We start from the raw sequence: 10,455 nt of genomic DNA, 5'->3' as shown, positions 1-10,455 counted from the left end.
ATATATATATATATATATATATATATATATATATATATATATATATAAGTATTGATGGTTTATCTGAGTTTATTTTACATCCTGCAACTTTGCTGAAGTTGTTCATTGATTCCACTAGCTTTTTTTTATTTGATTCTCTAAGTATACCATTATATAATCTGCAAAGGGATAGTTTTGTTTACTCATTGCTTATTCCAATTACTTCAATTTCATTTTTCTTCTCTAATTGCTATACTTAGTATTTCTATTTCTATAATGAATAATAGTTCTTCACCCCAATCTTACTGAGAAAATTTGTAACTTATCTGAATTGCAGGTAATGATAATTGATGGTTTTAAATAGATATTACTTATCATTTTAAGGAAAGCTCCATCCATTCCTATGCTTTCTAGTGTTTAAAATAGGAATGAGTATTGTATTTTGCCAAAACTTTTTTTCTGCATTTGTTGATATAATCATATGATTTTGTTGTTGTTTTTTTGTTATTGCTATGCTTAAGTATGCTGATTATTTTTCTTAATATTCAACCACTCCTGCATTCCTGGCATAAATCCTACCTGGTGGCTATTTGTCTTTCCTAGTTAATAATGCCATATATATGAGGACAATCTCATCCTGAGTGTATCACTTTGGTAACTCAAAACTTGTTAGGGAAATTTCTTGTGCTAATTCTGAGCATAAAAATGGTTTTCATTTTAGCTTTCTAAAATTTAGGGGGAAATTGAGGGAACGACAGATATGAGAAGCATGTGTTTATAGAAGGTAAAAAAAGTGATTTTTTTTTTGCAGGGAAACATTTTATTCCTCTGCCATTCCTCCAATAATGTATTTATATTCCTAGATGTACATTTATGTTAATGGAGAAAAAGGGAATTGGAGGAGAAATTTATAGAGGGAAAGTAGATTCAGCAAATTAATAAAAAACCTCAAAATCATTTGAACATCATACATAATAAATTTGTGACTTATAAACCATATTCATATAGTCATCTAATATCCTTACTGCTTTGCTTATGACCTGCTTGATCCTATTTACATTACTAAAATTATCTTTGTCTCAATTTTCTTACCTTTACCATGGGTGGCCTCAGGGAGTTCATTGGCTTCTAAAGTCCTTTCCAATCTGAGCCTATAATCCTCCATAAAATATTATAGAAACTGTAGGGAGACCTCCATGGAGAGCAATGGTAGACAATGCCTGAAAAACTGAAAAATTCCTAAATTCTTGTAGTAGCCATTCCTGAAAAATGTGTCCCATGACTGCTGTTCAGTCAGCTAAGCTCAAGGAAAGAAATACAAACAGAGCTGGAACCTGAGGCTGAGGCTCAAGTTTACCTGGTAAGCACATGTGAGTGCTTCCATGTCTAAGAAAGTGACATGGAATTTGAGGGAGGCATAACAAAGCATCTTTCTCTCCTTGCAGGGAGAGAGAAAAGGAGAGAGAGAGAAAGAGAAAGAGAGTTATTTTCAAACCATATCTTCCAAAGAGAGAAACAAGAGAGAGTATGAAAATATATTGCATGGGTGGTTTTCTCTGGCTCAGGCACCAAGGAAATCTCTATGTTACCCCCCAAAGCAGCAAGTTCCCTAAACACCAAATGTGACTCACTGGAAAGGGTTAAGAGTCCTATAAATGGAACTGTCAGTTAACTATACCCATTATACATATCTATCTATCTATCTATCTATCTATCTATCTATCTATCTATCTATCTATCTATTATATGTTCATATATGCTCACATATATATACATATATATGTATATGTATACACATATAAACACATATTTGCAGAAATGCATTTTCTTTCCATTTACTAATTTAAGTAATCTATAAATAATCTTCCATGTTGTAAAGGCCAATTAATAATCCCAGAAATACTAATCTTGTTCCTTTGAAAACTACTAAAGATTCCATAGGAAGGAATGGATAACAGCATTGGCCACTAAACCAAATGTGAAAAGTTACAATAAATGTCATTCTATATAGAATAGCTTTTCTTTCCTCTTTCCAAATGCAGCTAATGAAAAATGGTTTGTGTTAATAAGAAAACCTACAACCCCTGGGAAAATTGCTTACCTCTAATTATAATCATCTCTTAGCCTGTGACTTAGAAAGACTAATCTGAGATGGCACAATCCCAGGGACCATTCCACAACTGCTTTGCCTCCTCTTATTTGTAATGTACCATTTGTTATAGCAGTGGTGACTCTGATGTGTTTTTTGAGTTTTCTACTTTCAATTCTTTCATAATTAACCTCAGGGAAAGCATGTTTCTCACATGGTAAGTGTGTGGCTAAACAATAAACCACATAAATATGAAAGTGTAAAATCAGAGGTTTTTACTTTTTAGCCATTGGTAAATTATCTCACTTTTTAATGCTTAATTAATTAATGTTAATAAGTATTTATCAGGCACTGACTATGTTCCTGACACTGTGTTAAGTGCTGGGAATACAAAGAAAGAGAAAAGATAGCTCCTGCTTTCAAGAAGCAAAATGCAAATAATTATGTACAAAAAAGGCAGGTACAGGTAAAAAAAATAGGAAGAAATGTATAGAGGGAAAGGAATTGGGAAAGAGTTCCTTTAGAAGGTTGGATTTTAACTGAGATTTAAAGGAATCCAGGAAAACCAAAAGGCAGAGATGAGGAGAGCATTCCATGTTTAAGTGACAGTCAGTGAAAATACCTGGAGTTGGGAGAAATGTCTTATTGGAGGAACAGCAAGGAGTCCAATGTGACTGGATCAAAGAGTGTGTGGCTGGGTATTAGAAGTAAGATGACTGGAAAGGTGGGGAGAAGATGTAAGGTTATGAAATTAGTATCTTTGAAGGCAAAGGAGAGAATTTTATATTTAATACTAGATATGATAGAGAGCTAGAGTCATATATTGAGTAGAGAAGGGTGTGGGTAATTTGGCTGGACCTATACTTTAGGACAATCACTTTGATAGCTGAGTGGTGGATTGGCTAAAGAGTTATAAGACTTGGAGCAAGGAGAACAACCAGGAGATCATTGCAATAGTCCAGATGTGAGGTGATGAGTACCCAGATAAGGGTGGTGACAATTTCAGGAGAGGAGGCATATGAAAGAAATGTTACAAAGTTAAAATTGATAGGCCTTGCCAACAGATTAAATATTGAGGGGACTGGGAGAAAATATAGAATCAATTATCACACCTAGGTTGCAAATCTATTTGACTGGGAGGATAGTAGCATCTACAACAGTTATAGCAAGGTTTAAGCAAAAGAGATAAAGTAATGTTTGATTTGGAACTTGTTGAATTTAAGATGTCTATAGGACATGCAGTTCAAGATGCCTAATAGGCAGTGTGACTGAAAGTCAACAGAGAAGTTAAGGGTATATAAGTAGATTTAAGAATCTTCAGCATAGAGATTATATATAGTTGAATCCACGGAAGTTGATGAGATCATTAAATGGAATATTATATAGAGAAGAGTAGAGGGCCTAGAATATATATCTGTGAGATATCAAGTTGCTGGGCATGACTTGGATGTAGATCTATAACTGGAGACTAAGAAAGAGTGATTAGATAGGTAGGATGAGAATCAGGAGATAGTAATGTCATGACAATTTAGAAAGAAGAGAGTGTCAAGGAGGAGAGAGCAATTGATTGTAAAAGGGAGCAGAGAAAGCCAAAATGGATGAGAATTGAGAAAAATCATTATTTAATTGAATACTAGTTATTTAATTAATTAAAATAAGTTATTAAAATCAGAAACCAGACTGTATAGAGTTAAGAAGAGAGTGAAAGAAATGAAAACTAGAGGCACCTGTTCTAGATGACCTTCTCAGGAATCCTGGTCATTGTATACATAAAAGATATGTAACAATAGCTAACAGAAGTGGATTTTTTTTACAATTAATGAGGATTTTTTTGAGGATGGAAGAGACATGGACAAATAGAGAAGGAGCCAGTAGGCAGGGTAAGATTGAAGATAAGTGAGAAAATGGGATAATAAAAGTAGGCAATCTGTTTGGAGAAGACAGGATCACCAGTATGTATAAAGTTATTAGGCTTGTCCAAAACACAAGGTCACCTCTTCATGTAAGACAGGAGGGAAGGAGAAGAGTATGGCAAAGGCATTTCAGTTATATGAAATGAGGTGAAGAGATTAGAAAATTTGACTTTCCAATACAAGAATCAAAAGAAACATGAAAGGGAAACAGTAAAGAGAAATCATAAGGGACTTATTAAAGTTGAACTTTTTACATGGAAAGATGATATTTATAACTCATGACAAATTTCTCAGTATTAGGGTAGTTGGAAGGAATGAATACACGCACATATGGCACAGGGTGAGCTGAAGGGATGATATCTAATATAATATCTAAAAGTAAAAATTAAAGAGTGAGAAAAGAATGTCCTGGGAGAAGGAGAAAGGTAGAGGTAAAGTGGGATAAATTATCTCACATGAAAGAGACAAGAAAAAGAATTTGTATAGTGGAAGGGAAGAGGGGGTAGGAAGAGGGAATGAGTGAAGCTTACTCTCATTGGATTTGGCTTAAGGAGGGAATAACATACAAACTTATTTGGGTACTGAAATCTATCTTAACCTACAGGAAAGTAGGGGAAAAGGGGATGAAAGATGAAAGGGGGTGCATGGAAGGGAGGGCAAACTAGGGGAAAGAGTAATCAGATTGCAGGCTGTCTTGGAGTGAAGGAAAGGGAGCAATGGGGAGAAAATTTGGAACTCAAAATCTTGTGTAAGTGAATGTTGAAAATGAAAAATTAATTAATAAATATTTTGGGAAAAAGAGAAAGAAGAGGTCTAGTCCTATGTTCACCCTCCATCACCACTTTCCCCCCAAAATAAAATAAAATAATTTTAGATACTAGACAGGTTAATAATTCATATTAAAGTATAGGAGTTTTTAGCTGGTTTATTTACAGTTGTAAATGGTTGAAATAAAGATATGTTAGGAAGAAAAAAATAGAAAGAAAATATTTTTCATTCATCCTGTTTTCATAAGATGGAGAAAAACAAGAACTGTAGAAGATGGTACAAAACCAAAATAAAATGAAGGCCTTTTTTCCTGCTTTTTGGAGTGGGGAAGGCAGGCCAATTGGGGTTAAGTGACTTGCCCAAGGTGACATGACTAATAAGTTTTAAGTGTCTGAGGCTGCATTTGAACTCAGATCCTCCTAATGCCAGGGCCAGTGCTCTATTGACTGCACCACCTAGCTGCCCCTGAAGGTCTTTTCTAATGGTGCCAGATTTATAACCTGCCAATGATTTTTTTAGTATTCTGAATAATAGCACTAAGGTCTATAACCCCTATTCCATACTTTGTTAAACCCCAAAAATGCTTGAGGAAGGTTTTGCCCATTTTAATGATCATGCACTCGTATACCAATAAATGATTAACAACTGGCTCTACCAAGGAAAAACCATGTAAACAGGACACACTTTTAAGTTTAATCTACATTAATATTTTCTACATCACTTTCTACATCAGCAAAACAATACATCAATCCCTAATTTGTAGATTTTGAAAATTTCAGAAGTGTAGATACTTTGAAAATTTAGTAATTGGCTCTCTAGAACTGGTTCAAGCTACCTTTAACACAGCCCTGAACAGGTCAAATTAAAATGTGAGTAATAGGCAGATTGGGGTGGCTAGAAGGGTTTAGTTGCATAGGAGATATCTGTATGATGAGAACAATTTATCCACCAGCCATATACCTATATTCCTGGTATCATGAACAATATAACAATGGGACAGACTGGAAGAATCCTATGGCTCCTGTGGGTCCAAGAAGGTAAGAGAATAAATCAAAGTCAAATAGAGCAGGTAGGATCAAGAGAAAAAGATGATGGGAGTGGGAGGTTTAAATAGTCAGAATTTAGATTCTGGGATGTCAGAGAACTAACGAAAGCAGCATTGATAGACAGAAAACATATGTTAAAGTTGAGTAGTTGGGCTGCTTGGGCTGTACTCTGAGAGAGGCTCCACCCTTTTTAGCCCAAAACCACCATCTACTCAGAAGGTAAGCATATTAAATGCCACATTGTCTCCATCACTGTGTATTCAAGAAAGGCTACGGAAGGAGAGGGAACAATCTATGATATTAAAATATAATATGTCAGCCCAGCAGCAATGGAGAGGCTGAGAAATTTTATATGAGTTAGCCCTGTTACAAAAGACAGGTCCAACCTACTCATAGATGAGTTATATTGACCCACGATTATGGGTATAGGTGCAGAGCAAAGAGTAAGATTTAAAGAAGAAGACTGTTATAAATTGGATAATACTGTAGAATATTAAAAGCAGTTTCAGGTGTGTTTGTGAGGCAACTCAGAACCAGGTAAGTTTACAAGGTGTGAATCAAATATGGCTACATGGTTAGGTTATGTGGAACACTTTCTTATATAAATTTGTCATTATGCTTTTCCTGTAGGGGACTAACTCTCATGAAGGTGGCTAGGTGTGACAGGTATATCTTTTTTTCCATCTCTCTGGATGCCCTACATTTATTGATTTGTATATTTGACAACACCTTGTTAGGTGGAGAGTCAGTCATATGAAATTAGTAGGACTGTAGCAGTAGACACCATAGTTCTCACCTCTAAGACAGTCCCTATATGAGAATGCGTTGCCACCCATGAAATATTCTTTTCAAATAAATGCATCAGCTTTATATGCAAGAAATACTCCATGCAAATTGCTTTGCATATTGGGTCTATGCTTTTCTAGCAAGTCTAACTAGGAATACTGTATCATGATGCACATAAATTAAAAGAGCCCTTTCTCACTTTTGAGTTTCACTTTCTCCCAATACAACATGTTTAAGTGGTAATATTAATGAGGTCCTTGAATGAGATCATCTGAGTGGCATCATAGAATTAGTTCCCATTTGATCTGGAGAATTCTAGACATATCCTTTGCCAAAGATTTGGCTAGGGTTCAGTTTGGCTTCCCAAGCCATTGACTGTTCACTTGAAAGACAATGGCACTACTGAATAATTGTGAGAGGCTGGTGTAGCTTCTATTGTTGGTAGGGTTATAAAGACCAGGAGAGCATCCTTAAGTTGTGTCTATACTTGCTGATATGATACTATGTGCCCAATACTGGAAACACAAATCCCAGGAATCATTGGCTATGTTATTCTGTATACATGGGGCATTTGTTAGTTTTTAGAAAAGATGTAACCATCTTTTATATAAACTAACAAATCTTAGCCTGGCAAGGACAGGGTAAAACCAATTACATTAATGTCATATTATATCATTGTACTCTTAACTCTATGATAATAGCTGACAGCTTATTGATATTTGCATTAAAGTATCCACAAAGTGGTAGATGTCTATATTAATCAAAAATGAGGTTATTTATGCTGAGACTTAAGTCTCAGTCTTGAAAAAAAGAAGAGTAATAAAATAGATCCCTGAGGGCAGAGCAAAAATGGTGGAGTAATGGCAGGGACTTAACTGAGCGCTCTCTAAAACACCTCCAAATACATTAAAATAATGACCCTAAATAAATTCTAGAGTAGTATAAACCACAAAAAGATGGAGTGAAACAATTTTTCAGCCTAAGACAACTTATAATTTTGGCAAGAAAGGTCTGTTGCAATTGTTCCAGGGCAAAAGAGCAGTGAAGGTTGTGCCAGCGCAGACCAGGCCCCAGTAAACCAGGAGCAGGCTTTGGGGAGACTGAATTAGTAGCAACAGAGGTGATCTCTCAGCCCACAGAGAACAAAGACATGTCAGAAATTCAGCAGGAAAGGTCTGTTGCACCTGGGTGGAAGTGGGGCAGGAGCAGGCTTTGGGAGCCACTGAATCAACAGCAACAGCAGCTGCTTCCAGAGTTGTCAGCCCACAGACACTAAGGGGGTTGAATAACTTGTCAGAAGGATAATATTAAGGTCCCTTTGATAGCAGTGAGGCAGAAAACTGTTGCTTTTCTCATATACAGATCAAGGTTACAATCCTGGGTGGCAGTCTGAGGGTGAAGAAGAGCCTTAGCACACCAGAACTTGTTGTTACAGTGGAGTAGGGAGCCAATTCAAAGTTTTAAGGGGAAAAAAAGTTCTTACTGCCTCTCACAGTCCAGAGCACAGGCCAGGAGTGTAGCAAACAACTCTTCTTAGATCATACCACTTTGGAAGAACTGAAAACTTAGAAATCCCTAGAAGAATCTCTGAAAACAGTTGCATAAAACCCCTGAAGCTTGTTACAGTGCACCCTCAACCCTAGAAGCAAAGCCTTACTTTAAAAAAAGAGTTAACAATCAAGTAATATGCTGGAAGATGATCAAACAAAAAAAGTCTTACCATGGAAAGTTACTATGGTGACAAGGAAGATCAAAACACATATTCAGAAGAAGATAACAAAGTCAAAACTAATACATCCAAAGCCTCCAAGAAAAATATGAATTGGTCTCAGGCCATAGAAAAGTTCAAAGGGAATTTTGAAAATCAAGTAAGAAATATAGAGGAAAAGTTGGGAAGAGCAATGAAAGTGATGCAAGAAAATCACAAAAAAACAAGTGAATGGCTTAATAAAGGATACAGTAAAAAAATACTGAAGAAAACAACACCTTAAAAAAACAGACTAGGTCAAATGAAAAAAAGAGGTACAAAAAGCCAATGAGGAGGAAAATGTCTTGAAAAGCAGAACTGGTCAAATAGGAAAAGAAGGACAAAAAAAATGACTGAAGGAAAAAAAAATCCTTAAAAGGTGGCAAAAGGGAGTTATAAAAAGTCAATAAAGAAAATAATTTCTTAAAAATTGGAATTCAGCAAATGGAAACTAATGACTTTATAAGAAATCAAGAAACAAAACTAAACCAAAAGAATGAAAAAAAATAGAAAACAATGTGAAATATTTCATTGGAAAAATAACTGACCTGGAAAATAGATCTAGAAGGTATCATTAAAAAAAAATTATTGTACTACCTGAATGCCATGGTGAAATGAAGGGCTTAGACATCATCTTTCAAGAAATTTTCAAGGAAAACTGTCTGGATATTCTAGTCAGAGTATAAAATGGAAATTGAAAGAGTCCACTAATCAATTCCTGAAAGTGATCCCAAAATGAAAACAATCAAGAATATTATATCTAAATTCCCGAGCTCCCAGACCAAGGAGAAAATATTTCAAGCAGTCAGAAATTCAAATATTGTGGAGGCATAGTCAGGAAAACACAAGACTTAGCTGCTTCTATATTAAAGGATTGGAGGGCTTGTTATATGATATTCCAATGGGCAAAAGAGCTAGGATTACAACGAAGAATCACCTACCCAGCAAAACTGAATATAATGGAAAGTTTAAGGGAAAATGAATATTCAATGAAATAGAGTACTTTCAAGCATTCTTGATGAAAAGACCAGAACTGAATAGAAAATTTGACTTTCAAATACAAGACTCAAGAGAAGCATAAAAAGGTAAACAGGAAAGCAAAATCATAAGGGATTTAATGAGGGTAAAGTGTTTACATTCCTACATAGGAAGATGATACTTATAACATATTAACTTTCTAATGATTAGGGGAGATAGAGGGAGTTTATATACACAGAGGGCACAGGTGCAAGATGAATATGAAAGAATGAAAAGTAAAATTAAGGGGTAAGAGGAAACTCTTTGGAGTAAGGGAAAGGGAGAGGTAGAATGGGGTATATTACCTCACATAAAACAGGAATGAAAAAGTTTTTAAAATGTAGTGGAAGGGCAGGGACTTTACCCTCAAAAAGAATTAGTTCAAAGAGGGAATAGCATACATACTCAAGTAGGTGTAAAAACCTATCTTACACTACATGAAAGTAGGAGAAGGGAATAAGATAGGGGCATGATAAAAAGGAGGACAGATTGGATCATGGGATGGTCAGAAGCAAAATATTTTTGAGGAGGGACAGGGTGAATGGAGAGAGAGAGAATAGAACAAACAGGGAGTGGAATGGAACGGAATGGAGGGAAATACCATTAGCAATAGTAACTGTGAAAAAAATGAAGCAAATTTTTTTTGATAAAGTCCTCATTTATCAAACATATAGAGAAAAGAGTCAAATTTATAAAAAATGAGATCCGTCCCCAAATGATAAATGATGAAATGATATGAACAGTTTTCAAATGAAGTAATCAAAGCTATATATGACCATATGAAAAAATCTCTGATTATTGATTGGATAAATGTAAATTAAAACAATTCTGAGGTACTGCATCATAACACTGCTAGATTGGGTAACCAAAGTTTGTGTGTTGTGTGGTTTGTCCTTTGTTCTTGAAGAGGACCACAACATCTGGGAGATGGTGACATGACTTGCAATTGACTTTGATTTGAGTGAGGGAGATTGGCTAATAGGAAAGAAAAAGAAAATTACAAATGGTAAAGTGGATGAGAAAAGTGGAACATTAATGCATTGTCGGTGGAATTGTAAATTCTATAGAGCAATTTGGAACTATGCCCAAAGGGTGATAAAACCATGCATA

The sequence above is a fragment of the Petaurus breviceps genome, unplaced genomic scaffold (genome assembly GCF_028583685.1).
Source record: "Petaurus breviceps papuanus isolate PSGF00001 unplaced genomic scaffold, PetGlider_PUasm1.0 90752, whole genome shotgun sequence".
NCBI classification, from domain to species: Eukaryota; Metazoa; Chordata; class Mammalia; order Diprotodontia; family Petauridae; genus Petaurus; species Petaurus breviceps.
This window is presented reverse-complemented; position numbering follows the sequence as displayed.